General features: G+C 45.0%; 1 long non-coding RNA gene and 1 pseudogene across 2 annotated transcripts in view; one reads left to right on the forward strand and one right to left on the reverse strand.

Annotated features, from left to right (window-relative positions):
* The window catches only part of LOC124615716, a 477,536-nt gene that overhangs the window by 315,820 nt on the left and 145,879 nt on the right, over positions 1–15,837 (forward strand). The window lies entirely within an intron of this gene.
* LOC124617052 lies at positions 2,509–2,626 on the reverse strand (annotated as a pseudogene).

The following is a 15,837-nucleotide window of genomic DNA, read 5'->3' on the forward strand; positions in this document are numbered from 1 at the left end:
TACAACCGAGAGAAGAGGGTTGCGTTGTTTTGGGGGAAGAGACCAAACAGCGAGGTCATCGGTCTCATCGGATTAGGGAAGGACGGGGAAGGAAGTCGGCCGTGCCCTTTCAAAGGAACCATCCCGGCATTTGCCTCGAGCGATTTAGGGAAATCACGGAAAACCTAAATCAGGATGCCTCAGGGGACTACAGAGAAGCCTGATAAACATTACGGTGACTCTGAACCTTCGAATAGAACAGTTTATAAGTGGTTTCAAAATTTTTGAAGTAACCATATGAGCACAAGTGATGCTGAACTTTCTGGACGCCCTGTGAAGGTTACGACTCCAGAAATCATTGATAAAACCCATGATATGGTGATGGATGACAGAAGAGTTAAGGTGCATGAGATTGCTAGTGCTGAGGGCATCTCGAATGAACGGGCACATAATATTTTGCATAAACATTTGGATATGAGAAAGCTATTCGCAAGATGGGTTCCCGATTGTTCACGCTTGACCAAAAACGGAATCGTGTGAAGTGTTGCAAGGATAGTTTGCAGCTGTTCAGGAAGAATCCGCAGAACTTTAAGCGTCGTTTCGTCGCTGTGGATGAAACATGGATACATTACAATACTCCTGAGACCAAACAACGATCTAAACAATGGGTTACGAAGGGAAAATCTGCACCAAAAAAAGCGAAGACCATTCCTTCTGCCGGAAAGGTTATGGTGACTATTTTGGGATTCGCAAGGGATAATCCCTATCGACTATCTGGAAAAGGGTAAAACTGTTGCAGGAGCGTATTATTTATCGTTATTGGACCGTTTCAAATCCGAGTTGCAAGAAAACGCCGGCGATTGGACCGCAAAAAAGTCCATTTCCATTATGACAATGCACCAACACACACCTCAGCAGTTGTGGTCGCAAAATTAATGGAAACCTCCCTCTGACTACTATTTGTTCCCTAATTTGAAGAAATGGCTGGCGGGACAAAGATTGTATTCAGACGAGGAGGTGATTGCAACAACTATTAGCTATTTTGCGGACTTGGACAATTGCTATTATTCGGAAGGGATCAACAAATTAGAACAGCGTTGGGCGAAGTGCATAAGTCCAAAAGGATACTATGTCAAAAAATAAAAAAAGGTTTACTCCAAACACGTAAGTAGTTTTTGTTTTTGCACGGACTTTTCAAACGTCCCTCGTATTATGCACCAGTGTCGGTTTGGCCCTTGCGAACATATAACGCTAGCACCACACCACGGCGGCTCCAAAAAATGGTTGTGGTCCGCCTTTTGCCAACGTAGTGAATGCACTGCTTGCTTTTCTCCTTTATCCCGGGGTCATTGTTGTCCATAGCGATTAGGCCCCTAAAGAAACCGCCGAATGGGGATGAGCAGTCGCGAAACACAGGTTAAAATATCGTGCAAGATCAAAACTAACCCATGACTGAGATCTGCTAGTTTCGTTATGGCTTTGATTGTGATACACAGGTCTCCGACTACCAGGAGCCCCAGCCGTTTAGAGAGAAGTGGTCTACCGCTCCGTTCTTCGTCATTCAGACTTGTTTCACCACTACGGAAGCGTATGTTTCACCTCACAATTCTGTCACAGGATCACTTATTATAGCCGTACACTTCGAGCAACTCCGCATGGATTGTTGCAGTTTTTTTCCCGTGAAATGTAGAAAATGAATTTCCGTGCAATGCCCCACTTTATCAGTGGGCTGTGCGCTTTATTTTGGCTCCTCTTGCAGCGTGTGCGGTACCGTGACGCTGGGATTTCAATGTTTACCACGACTGCGGAGGTGTACCCACAGTGAAAAAAATTATTACAAATCTTTCTTTATTGTTTCGAAACTTCGTACACTATTCCATTTTCAGCTTCTTAGAGACTGGGAAACAGTCAAACCAGGGTGCTCCACGGAGGTTACCACGCCTTTGTGAACGAATCACATACTTAGTAGGTGTGTGAAACGTGGAAACTTTTTCTTCACAGCTCGTGTGATTTCTTGATGCAATTCTCAGGTAAACCGCAGAAACCACGTCTATAAACGAAATTAAGCTCACATCACAAGAAACTAATTCCAGTTTGCTTCTATACGCCTTTCCCCGAATGCTATGCATCACAGTATGACATTAGTTGTCATCCACGCACAGTATGACACAGTAATATCAGAGGGCGGCTGGAGCTTTAAGTCGAAAAGTCTGAGCTGTGTGTTTGGGTTGCTTAGCTGTAACTACTTTTCCCTGCGCATGTCAGTAGTCATCTCTGAGACCTAGTCCAGCACCTAATTTGGGTATGTTTTATATATCTATCTTCCCTAACAGGCCATGAAGGCCCAACGGCACCTACCGCCCGCCGTTTGTCATCCTCAGCCCACATGTGTCACTGGATGCGGATATGGAGGGGCATGTGGTCAGCACACCGCTCTCCCGGCCGTATGTCAGTTTACGAGACTGGAGCCGCTACTTCTCAATCAAGTAGCTCCTCAGTTTGCCTCGCAAGGGCTGAGTGCACCCCGCTTGCCAACAGCGCTCGGCAGACCGGATGGTCACCCATCCAAGTGCTAGCCCAACCCAACAGCGCTTAACTTCGGTGATCTGACGGGAACAGGTGTTACCACTGCGGAAAGGCCGTTGGCCATATGTTTGATATGGTAGAATATAATGTTCGATAAATGAAACACATAAATGTAATCGAAATCAAGAGCTTTTCTGTATCCTTTTAAGACTTGCCCCACGTCGAGCGAGAAATGTAATGTCTTAAATGAACAGTGAGTCTTTAATTTACAGTGTAATTAATTTGTTCCTGCTTAACTGGTTCAATTAATTACTTAAACTGGCCGTGAGGCTGGTAACTATAAACCTACATGCATACAATCCTGAAAGAGTGATGTTCGCAAAATGATACGGAAATCAGAGATAAAAAAACAATGAAAAATTAACATTTTGAAGTATATATATTGAATCATTGCAAATAAGGATAAAAAGCAAAACAAATCCTCTAGATAGAGTGATAGAGAAAAAAAAATGTTAACTGGAAGCTTTGAGAGCAAATGTCTTACAGTGAGTTTTGCCTGGGAACAAAAAAAATGGTTCAAATGGTTCTGAGCACTATGCGACTTAACTTCTGAGGTCATCAGTCGCCTAGAACTTAGAACTAATTAAACCTAACTAACCTAAGGACATCACACACATCCATGCCCGAGGCAGGATTCGAACCTGCGATCGTAGCGGTCGCTCGGTTCCAGACTGTAGCGCCTAGAACCGCACGGCCACTCCGGCCGGCTGCCTGGGAACACAAAATGCACATGTTAACGGAGTTTTTCATTTGACAGTATTAATAATTTATTGTTATGCACTTGAGGTAATACAGAAAAATTAGAGATATATAATTTCCCATCCTAGTTCTTAAGATGGGCAACGTTGCATTCCACTGTTTTTGAATCATGTGGGTACGTCACGAGAAGAATTATTTTCATTATGAATGCAGCCACTCGTGCACTGCAGTTTTTATCTTTCAATAGCTTCTGAAATTCTTGCCTTCCAGTTGTTCTTAGAACCCTTCGAACACACAAAATGTCACTTGGGGCGAGCTCTGATGTGTAGGAGGGGTGCTGAAGAAATTAAAATTTCATATGTTGTAATTTTGTACGTTTAAACATTCATTCAGAATGAGAACGAGCAATGTCGTGTTGCTACAAAACACATGAAGTTAGAATTCCAATTCGTTTACCCCTGACTGCATCCGGAAACTTATTTCCTAACAGATTGGTGTATTACTGGTTACTGATAACCCCGTGCCTGCTCCAAAACTATCCCTTCTGTTTTACAACAGAGATTAATCATGAATTTTCCTTGTGATAATTGAGTACGGAATATTTGTGGATTTGTGAAAAGATATAATGCTGTTACTTGCTCGTTCATTTCGATTCAAGCAGGTGACAGTGCACCCAGATTTCATATCTTGCGGCTACTTTGTCCATAAATCCATTATCTTCGACCTGCAGATGACACACCGATTTATAACAAACATCGGCGCGGTGATATATTTTCTCAGCAGTCGACTGATGTGGCACCCATCTTGAGGGCACTTTACTGAATACCAGAGCGTCATGGACAGTATTGTGTGCTAAACCAACACTGATATCCAAAACACAATGAAGCGCAAAGAAACAGGTCTAGACACGCGTATTCGGTCGGCATCGCTTATATGAGACAAGTGTCTGGCACGGTTGTTGGATTGGTTACTGCTGCTACAATAGCAGGTTATCAAGATTGTAGTGAGTTTGAACGTGGTGTTATAGTCGGAGCAAGAACGATCGGACACAGCATCTCCGAGATAGCGATGAAGCGGGGATTTTCTCGTACGACCATTTCACGATTATACCGTGAATATCAGGAATCCGGTAAAACATCAAATCTCCGATATTGCTGCGGCCGTAAAAAGATCCTGCAAGAACGGGACCAACGGTTACTGAAAAGATTCGTTCAGCGTAACAGAAGGACAGCCCTTCCCAAATTGCAGCAGATTTCAATGCTGGGCCATCAACAAGTGTCAGCGTGCGAACCATTCAACGAAACATCATCGATATGGGCTTTCGGAGCCGAAGGCCCACTCGTGTACCTTTGATGACTGCACGACTCAACGCTTTACGCCTCGCCTGGGCCCGTCATCATCGATATTGGACTGTTGATGACTGGAAACATGTTGCCTGGTCGGACGAGTCTCGTTTCAAATTGTATCGTGCGGTTGGACGTGTAATGCTATGGAGACAAACTCATGAATCTATGGACCCTGCATATCAGCAGGGGAGTGTTCAAGCTGGTAGAAGTTCTGAAATGCTATGGGGCGTGTGCAGTTGGAGTGACGTGGGACCCATCATATGTCTAGATACGCCTGTGACAGCTGAAACGTACGTAATCATCTTGCCTATCACCGGCATCCATTCATGTCCATTGTGCATTACGGCGGATTTGGGCAAATCCAGTAGGACAAAGGACAATGCGTCCAGAATTGCTACAGAGTGGCTCCAGGAACACTCTACTGAGTTTAAACACTTCCGCTGACCACGAAACTCCCCAAACATGAACTTTATTGAGCACATCTAAGATCCCTTGCAACCCTTATGAATTTATGGACAGCCCTGCAGGATTCATGGTGTCATTTCCCTCCAGCACTACTACGAACATTAGTCGAGTGCATGAAACGTCGTGTTGTGGCACTCCTCTGTGCTTGCTACGGCCCTACACGATATTAGACAGGTGTACCAGTTTCTTTGGGTCTTCAGTGTAGTAGCTATTTCGATTACAGTAATGGGTCTGTTTTCTATCACAAGCTCTTCCATTGCGATTATGTTTTCGTTCATCACTACGCGGAGTTCATAGCTCTGGCACGGAGCACGTTTCGCAGAAGCTCTACCTCTTTTCAAGTTTCTGCTGTACTTTTACACATGCTGCAGGGAAATACACGTATCACCGCATTTAATTTCAATCCTGCGACGCATTTACGTAGGTTTAACAGCTTCGCTACTGAAAAAAAAGTATCAGAATCGCTGCTACAACGCCAATCTGAAGAGAAAAAACTAGTGAAAAGTTCCCAGAATAACTTCTTCCTGTCAGAGCAGTATAGCCTCCATTCCTAAAGGCTGCCATTGTGGGGTGATACGTAGACAATGAGTGCACCAGTTCTTCGAATCAAATCATACGCAAATATAGGGTGATCAAAATAAAACCGGCCTGAAAAATATTTCATGCACCCCAAGTTTTATTGCCCATACCTGGGGTGAATGATGTAACGTGGCTTGTCTGCCGTAAGGCGCCTGAAACGTTTTTCGGGACAATTTCGTTAGATGTGATCAAAAAGATCGTGTTTGAGGGCATTGCTGTGGTGTATAGGCAATTTAGCGCGACTGTGACATGAGGATATAAGCACCAATATTAGGCAAGGGATTAATGTGGCATTTGTGTCTTTCTGGCGTGCCGGCGATAGTTGCGGAACATGGAATATGGAGACATCGTTACCAAATGCGTCCATCAGGACTAACGTACCGGTATTCTATTCTTGGCTGCCGAAGGACAAATACCGGCAGATATCCATCGGCGAATGGAGAATGTGTATGGGCTGGACGTGTGTCGAAAACCACCATTCTGGGTGCCTGTTCTGTATCTTTCCGCCATTGTGCCGATCGTTTCGGTACTCAAGAGCACCGAACGGTCTAGTACACGAATTAGGGCCCCTGCATTATTCAGTATGCATTTCGGTAGCGATACCGTTCGGGTAGAGAATCGAAGGGCTGTTTTCGGTTCGCGTCCCACAAGCCAATCAAAAGGAAGCGGCCGCAGATCCGTGCATGCGCACTGCAGCGCGCACAGCGCCACGAACACAAAGCGGCTAGCACACGACACAGGCGAGCTATTCTCTCAAGTACAGAAAATTCCGTTTACGTTACCATAACGGATGAAGCCGCATTCCATCCAGCTGACGTGCCCGCCTTCATCGCTCTTGCCTCCTGCTTAACAGTATCAGGCGCAGTATATCCATTTCCATGATCCTCAGCTAAAATGCATAGAAATTTTTACAGTTTCCCTGACCGCATGTTTCCATGCATGCATAATAACGATAGCGTATTTGGCTGTATTCTGTTGGTTTCGTAAATGCCGCATTATGTCATCTTATTCTCATTCACACTGACATCGTGTTTTGGAATTTACGTTTCGGAAAATGAGTTAGGAATAGTGTGTAGTACCACATTGTACTAATACATCTATAAAAACACCCGAAAAATTCATTCTGAGAGTTTCAAAGAATAAGAAGATAAACAGAATGTGGTTATAACTCGCCCCTAGAGATCCAAATAATTAAGTAGCACACTTCCCTATACGATACGACAACGATTTGGGTCTTAAAAACAAAATTTAAAAAACGCATTTTCGAGAGCTCCTGCAGTTTGTCGAAGTTTATAACATGCATCTCATGAATGAAAATGTTTCCTATACGGTGCTACAGTCTAAAAATATTACGGCAGAGACCTTTCATCTCTGTCTACTGTTGTTGAGAATTCGATCGTAAATAAACAGTTGTGACAAGCAAGATTATGAAGATGACTGCTACTAGTTGCATTCCCACTGATTTAAGTTGTGCTCTTAGATTCCAGTCTAACCGCAAATCGGAAATCTCTACATATTCGGAAAAAAAGGTGAATTATTTCTGACAATAAAAAATATTCAGGTCACTGTCGGTTGTTTCACTCACAGCAATATCATCTCCAGCAATTTCATGTTTCGCTTTTTAAACACACAGAAATCACGAAATCATTACTGAGGAAGTGAGCACTTACATGTAAGTAATAACGAATATCGCAGAAAAATTTTAACTTACACGAATAACAATGTCTCAGAACGTGTTGCATATATGACATGCCCGTGCGCTAACCACTTAGCCACGACAAACAACAGAAACATAGCGCTCAATTCTTGTATTATGCTGTAGAGGAACGTAGGCTGACGTCGTTGCCAAACGGTGCGGCGTAAGTCATAAATGCGTGATAGTTTGGAAGACTTATAATATCAGGCTTCACATAATTGCTTTCCATAATAACAATAATAATAATAATAATAATAATAATAATAATTACTAACTAAACCATTTGTAGGGAAAAGTACACAAACTCACTAGTAACGTCAGTTCATACTCATGTAATATAGGTAAGCAGAGCCGATGTCTTGATATTTAATGATCTTTAAACTCTTATTTGCATAAAAATAACACGTATTTTGAGAGAATATTGACCGAAAACGTTTTTTTGGATGTAATCATTCACAGTAACAGCCTAAACTAACCATATTTCCAACAAAGGAAAATAGTCTATTAAGAACTCACTTTCCAACTGGATGCGTCCTCTGGTGATTATTTAGTAACACAATCACTAAATCCAAAGCTAAAACCGCTAAATATGTTTAAAATAACAAACTATTGGTGTACGTAAACCTCAGCTCACCAATTGACATGGCCACACCGAAATCCAAAACGTCTCGGTACAATTGTCCTAAAATCGGTGGGAGGACCGTTCTGTAACAGGTCTTAGAAGCTTACTGAAAAGGATATTTTGATAAGAATCGAAAATTACGTCACTACCGAGACTAACCTACTACACCGATCGGTATGAACGATGCAGAATAGGGCCCCTGGAATGGCGCGCCAAGTTCCCCACAGGTCGCGATTCGACATATGACGCCGGTCGATCGGGGAGCTCAGCCTCATCCATGGCCGTTTTCCTGAGCACCCGATGCGCTTCAGTGTTGAAGGCAACACGTTCCTTGCGTGCGCTGTTGCACGCAACGAAAGCTGCTACGACAAGAGGTGCCGCTGCTTCGTGATAACTCACGTCTCTGTATCGCAAATGTAATGCAGAAGTTACACCAGGTCACGTAGGAGACACTCGAGTCCTTTAACCTTCATCTCTCCTCACGCAGTTAGCACACCTTAGGTTCTTTGGAAAGGCCTTGATGGGTCAACGATTCCTGTCGCACGAGGCAGTTACGGACTCTACAGGTAGTTTTGGACTCTACATACAGCAGGACACGGTGTTTTAATAGAAAGGTATCTAATCTCGTGAGTCGGTGAGGTGATTGCCTCAATGCTTACGGCGATTTGCCTGATCTGCATACCGATTCTGGAGTGTACGACCTTCCAACGAGAATATTTTGATGCTCATTTATTTTTCGCGCACCTCATAGAATCTCCCGCACATTAAATCATTTGAAGCTATTGGTCGTAAATTCAATGCGGGACAGAAGGAAAGAAGTAGGGAATGTTACGGCGTAGCATCTTCTCTACTGTGGGATCATTAGGCACTTATTCCAACTGAGGAGAGAAGGGGAAGGAAATTAGATAAGCCGTTTCCAAAGGAAGAGTAGTAACTGAATACATACACTACTGGCCATTAAAATTGCTACATCAAGAAGAAATGCAGATGATAAACGGGTATTCATTGCACAAATATATTATACTAGAACTGACATGTGATTACATTTTCACGCAATTTGGGTGCATAGATCCTGAGAACTCAGTACCCAAAACAACCACCTCTGGCCGTAATAACGGCCTTGATACGCCTGGGCATTCAGTCAAACAGAGCTTGGATGGCGTGTACAGGTACAGCTGACCATGCAGCTTCAACACGATACCACAGTTCAAGAGTAGTCACTGGCGTATTGGGACGAGCCAGTTGCTCGGCCACCATTGACCAGACGTTTTCAATTGGTGAGAGATCTGGAGAATGTGCTGGCCAGGACAGCAGTCGAACATTTTCTGCATCCAGAAAGGCCTGTACAGGACCTGCAACATGCGGTCGTGCATTATCCTGCTGAAATGTAGAGTTTCGCAGAGATCGAATAAAGGGTAGAGCCACAGGTCGTAGCACATCTGAAATGAAACGTCCACTGTTCAAAGTGCCGTCAATGCGAACAAGAGGTGACCGAAGCAAGTAACCAATGGCACCCTATACCATCACGCCGGATGATACGCCAGTATGGCGATGACGAATACACGCCTCCAATGTGCGTTCACCGCGATGACGGTAAACACGGATGCGACCATCATGATGCTGTAAACAGAACCTGGATTCATTCGAAAAAGTGACGTTTTGTCATTCGTGCACCCAGGTTCGTCGTCGTTGAGTACACCATCGCAGGCGCTCGTATCTGTGATGCAGTGTCAAGGGTAACCGCAGCCATGGTCTCCGAGCTGCTAGTCCATACTGCTCCAAACGTCGTCGAACTGTTCGAGCAGATGGTTGTTGTATTGCAAACGTGCCCATCTGTTGACTCAGGGATCGAGACGTGGCTGCACGATCCGTTACAGCCATGCGGATAAGATGCCTGTCATCGACTGCTAGTGACACGAGGCCGTTGGGATCCAGCACGGCGTTCCGTATTACCCTCCTGAATCCACCGATTTCATATTCTGCTAACAGTCATTGGATCTCGACCAACGCGAGCAGCAATGTCGCGATACGATAAACCGCAATCGCGGCAGGCTACAATCCGACCTGTATCAAAGTCGGAAACGTGATGGTACGCATTTCTCCTCCTTACACGAGGCATCACAACAACGTTTCACCACGCAACGGCGGTCAACTGCTGTTTGTGTATGAGAAATTGGTTGGAAATTTTCCTCATGTCACCACATTGTGGATGTCGCCACCGGCGCCAACCTTGTGTGAATTCTCTGAAAAGCTAATCATTTGCATATCACAACATCTTCTTCCTGTCGGTTAAATTTCGCGTCTTTAGCACGTCATATTCGTGGTGTAGCAATTTTAATGTCCAGTAGTGTATATCGGTATGGTGCGACATATTCTAGTGTAAGTCTTAACCACGTCGTCAGTTTACTCACTGTACGGTACAAGACTTTTTTCTTACTAACTTTGAAAAGATACAATTTGCTCACACCTGCTCCTAGACATGGTTTCAAGTTTACTGTCAAAACTACGAAACTTCTGTAAATTCAGCTTTGCAGTTAGCGAGGCAGAAACTCAGAAAGGCTTTGACACCCTCCGTCTGATTCTAAACGTGCCCAGTCGAGTGACAAGCCGGGTGACCTCGTTTACAGAGGAGTTTCGTTGCCGTGTCGTAAAGCTGAGCGAGTGCCGCTGTGGCGAACGTGTTGGTGAGCACTGAATCCGTAGCGTGGAAAACTCAGCACGTGGGCCAAACGAGGTTAACCAGTCGTTAATACAGTGCTTTCAGGGGGAGCGGCGTCCAAGCAGCTTCGCAGTCATCTAGCTGCAGATCATCATTGGCTCATCTATCTAGCTTGAGCACATTCACTTGAAACAACCGCTGTAGATTTCTGTCTTACTCTCCTCCGGACGTATTACCTTGTTTTAGGTACGAGGATATAATTATGACTCCGTCTGTCGTGTCTCTGGATACAGTCGAGCAAAACACATTGTCGGTAGAATCCCGAACAACTGGACAATTTTACATGAAGTTTACAAACTTCCAGCATGCTGGACTAGCTGTGTATCAGCAACGTCTGTTAATTTAGTATAACGAAAAAACCAGTTCAGAGTTGCAAATTTTATTTTTTTATTCACTAGGTGGCTGGTTTCCGGCCGAAACCATTTTCAAATAATCCTAAAATAGTAAAAGACGTATTTCCGAAGATGTGAAGACCATGTCAAAAATGTGCAACCAACAGTTATTCTCGACCCAAAATTAGTCACTGAGCGAATAAAAAAAGTAAAATTTGCAACTTTGGATTGGTTTTTCGTTCTACTTAATATGAAGTGATAAGGCACTTGAAACCTCCACTTAGAAAAATTATAAATGACTGTGCTGATAAACCTCTTACGTTATTTGATTTTCAAACAGCTGAGCAAAACTGAACGTACTCAGACATTTCTCTCTTTACTTATTTTGATCATCATTAAACTGACACACAATATTTTTAGCGCAATGCAATCTGACTTTCAATAATCCCTACAAAAGAATGGCTGAGACTAACAATAACCCATACCTTTCATCAATCACTTACTTCACAAAAATCTTCGTTGCTCGAACAACTGCAATACAGCGAGCGCCAATACTGCCAGCTAAATATAAGATTCTAACTACTGAAGCCACTAACTACTGATAGGCATAATTAGCAAATGAAAGGTTTTGATAGAGCACAAACAATGTATTTACCTTAATAGCGACCAAAAGTCAACATATATATATATCTATCAATTCATGACCTCCATATTTACAAATTTCCTTTTTCTGGCGGACACACATCCAGATCGTCCGTTCTCAAAACTCTGGCATCTCTCTCTCCACATCCACCACTGCTGGCGGCTCACCTCCAACTGCGCAAGGCTACGCGCTGTTCACATCCAACTGCCCAACACTACAATAGCGAATGTTCCAACAATGCCAACCAGCCACAGACTGCACACAGCACAGCCAGTGATTTTCATACAGAGCGCTACGTGACGTTACCAACATAAAAACCTAAACAGCCTACTTACACACTTTACACCTTGTAACAGTTTTCCGATAACATTATGAACGAGCAATTGTCACTTATGCATAACGAAACGGTATGCATTGTTTCCACTGTGTTGTAAGGATGACAGGATGTCGAAGTATGCAGTTGAGTTTTTCGTTTGATGGTGATGTATTTGTTTCATTTCGTCGGTAGCGAAATCTAAAAATTTCGGTCAGTTCTAAATCAGGTTTTACTAACTATAGGGTGGCTATCCAATTCAATGTATAGTTTTTACTTCTGCGAAGCAAATTCACAAGCCAGTGCTTTGACGGAATGGAAATGAGCGAACTAGAACGATCGCTGGCGACGCGGCGATCGTGTCTGGGAAGAGTTAAGACGGTTGACTGCCGTACATCGTCCCATGATGGCTGCAGTAGCTGCTGTAGCACGGAAACACAGAGTGTTTCAACGGGTTTCGGGTCCTCCTCTAACTCATTCTATAAGGTGATAGTGTTTATATCCCTGCGCACTTGCTACAGCACATGAGCTCGTTAATGCGCGTAACATGTGTTAATCTTTGCCTGACCTGAAATATTTCTTCTTTAATACTCGTTCCATTGTCGGGTTTTTCGCACTTGCTACAGCACATGAGCTCGTTAATGCGCGTAACAGGTGTTAATCTTTACCTAACCTGAAATATTTCTTCTTTAATACTCGTTCCATTGTCGGATTTTTCAGGACACTTTTACAAGTTCCATTTGCTACCAAAATCTATGTATCGATCGCGAGCCCTTTCGACAGTGGGACCGGAGTCATGGGCCCTCGGTGGAGGAGTGGACGTCTTAAAAGTGTTACTTGCATGAAGACGGGAGTGATGATTTTCAGTGAGCAAGGAAGTTGTATTCTGGCTTTTGTGAGAAAGAGAGCGACTCAATGAGCGAGCATTTTCTACGTTGACAGAGGCCTCCCACCCAGTGTAGAGACAGCAACTACATGGAGTTAGTGTTTAATAACAACGAAAACTAGGCCTTGTTTTATACACTCCTGGAAATTGAAATAAGAACACCGTGAATTCATTGTCCCAGGAAGGGGAAACTTTATTGACACATTCCTGGGGTCAGATACATCACATGATCACACTGACAGAACCACAGGCACATAGACACAGGCAACATAGCATGCACAATGTCGGCACTAGTACAGTGTATATCCACCTTTCGCAGCAATGCAGGCTGCTATTCTCCCATGGAGACGATCGTAGAGATGCTGGATGTAGTCCTGTGGAACGGCTTGCCATGCCATTTCCACCTGGCGCCTCAGTTGGACCAGCGTTCGTGCTGGACGTGCAGACCGCGTGAGACGACGCTTCATCCAGTCCCAAACATGCTCAATGGGGGACAGATCCGGAGATCTTGCTGGGCAGGGTAGTTGACTTACATCTTCTAGAGCACGTTGGGTGGCACGGGATACATGCGGACGTGCATTGTCCTGTTGGAACAGCAAGTTCCCTTGCCGGTCTAGGAATGGTAGAACGATGGGTTCGATGACGGTTTGGATGTACCGTGCACTATTCAGTGTCCCCTCGACGATCACCAGTGGTGTACGGCCAGTGTAGGAGATCGCTCCCCACACCATGATGCCGGGTGTTGGCCCCGTGTGCCTCGGTCGTATGCAGTCCTGATTGTGGCGCACACCTGCACGGCGCCAAACACGCATACGACCATCATTGGCACCAAGGCAGAAGCGACTCTCATCGCTGAAGACGACACGTCTCCATTCGTCCCTCCATTCACGCCTGTCGCGACACCACTGGAGGCGGGCTGCACGATGTTGGGGCGTGAGCGGAAGACGGCCTAACGGTGTGCGGGACCGTAGCCCAGCTTCATGGAGACGGTTGCGAATGGTCCTCGCTGATACCCCAGGAGCAACAGTGTCCCTAATTTGCTGGGAAGTGGCGGTGTGGTCCCCTACGGCACTGCGTAGGATCCTACGGTCTTGGCGTGCATCCGTGCGTCGCTGCGGTCCGGTCCCAGGTCGACGGGCACGTGCACCTTCCGCCGACCACTGGCGACAACATCGATGTACTGTGGAGACCTCACGCCCCACGTGTTGAGCAATTCGGCGGTACGTCCACCCGGCCTCCCGCATGTCCACTATACGCCCTCGCTCAAAGTCCGTCAACTGCACATACGGTTCACGTCCACGCTGTCGCGGCATGTTACCAGTGTTAAAGACTGCGATGGAGCTCCGTATGCCACGGCAAACTGGCTGACACTGACGGCGGTGGTGCACAAATGCTGCGCAGCTAGCGCAATTCGACGGCCAACACCGCGGTTCCTGGTGTGTCCGCTGTGCCGTGCGTGTGATCATTGCTTGTACAGCCCTCTCGCAGTGTCCGGAGCAAGTATGGTGGGTCTGACACACCGGTGTCAATGTGTTCTTTTTTCCATTTCCAGGAGTGTACAAAAACTGGCTCTGAGAAATATGGGACTTAACATCTGAGGTCATCTGTCCCCTAGAACTTAAACTACGTAAACCTAACTAACCTAAGGACAGCACACACATCCATGCCCGAGGCAGGACTCGAAGCTCCGACCGCCTAATTTATTACAAGACAATAAGTTCTGTTTTTTTTTCTCATTGGAAACCTGTGGTGTTTTTGCAAGGGTCCTTCTCCTTTTAATTTCAGACTGCATGCAGTTTTCTTTATGGACGAGATACTATAAACCGGTTGGATACGGTGTACTGCCTGTTTGAGGAACTCGTCTTCCAGTACTGCGCTGGAGCTTAAAGTCTTTAAAGTACTAGAGGGCATCATTAGTTGTATAAAAGAATTGATTGTCCGAACACTGTGCTTTATTTAGCTCCATAGCATAACTGATCAGTCAAAACATTATGACCACCAACCTACTATCGATATAAACCCGTCCAGGCAACGCTCTAGCACTGAGCTACCGTCCAGTACCGGTGGGCACGTCACCTGGCGAGAAATGTCTGCTACTCAAACACGCACGGTGCATGTAGTATCAGTGAGCATGCTGTAAAATTGGAAATTTGTGGCAAGGTCTTATGCTGAGGTCATCGGTTCCTGAGCTTGCACACTAACTCACATTAAGGACAACACACACACACACACACACACACACACACACCCTTGCCCGAGGGAGGACTCGAACCTCCGACGGGGGGAAGCCGCTCGAACCGTGACAAGACGCCCCAGACCGCTCGGCTACCCGGTGCGGAGCGTGCTGTTCTTGGAGGACGCGCAATCTATCTGAGTCTGACCGAGGGAAGGCTGTGATAGCCAGGGCGCTCGGCACGAGCATTTCGGAAACTCCACCACTTGTAGTGTGTTGGAGGAGTGCTGTGGTGAGTGCCTTCAACATTTCGAAACCAAGGTGAAACCACGTCCATACATCGATGGGTTGGATGGCCACCCCTGATGACAGACGTCGGATGTCGCACTCTGGGCAGGCGGCCAACTGTGGCGGAACTAACATACGCTCTTTACGAATGTGCCAGTCAAAGCAGCGTTGGACATAGTAGAAAAAAATTTACGGTTCTTCAAAAAAGACATTTCCGACCAACAAATTACTGACATCATGAATTTGCTTCAAATCGTAGTTAAATGTAACTGTTTCGAGTTCAATTGACAATCATATCAACAACCTGATGGTCTTGCGATGGGAAACCATTTAGCAGGAATTCTAACAGACATTTCTACAATCCCTAGAAGAAAAATTGTTTAAAAAATTTTCACCTCCTGCTTTAGGCGTTATTTCATATTCTAGACACGTTGACGATATTTTGATTATTTATAGAGGAGCGAATAACGGCATTGATCACCTATTCAAAATTTTCAATGAACAACACGAA

The sequence above is a fragment of the Schistocerca americana genome, chromosome 5 (genome assembly GCF_021461395.2).
Source record: "Schistocerca americana isolate TAMUIC-IGC-003095 chromosome 5, iqSchAmer2.1, whole genome shotgun sequence".
Lineage (NCBI taxonomy): Eukaryota > Metazoa > Arthropoda > Insecta > Orthoptera > Acrididae > Schistocerca > Schistocerca americana.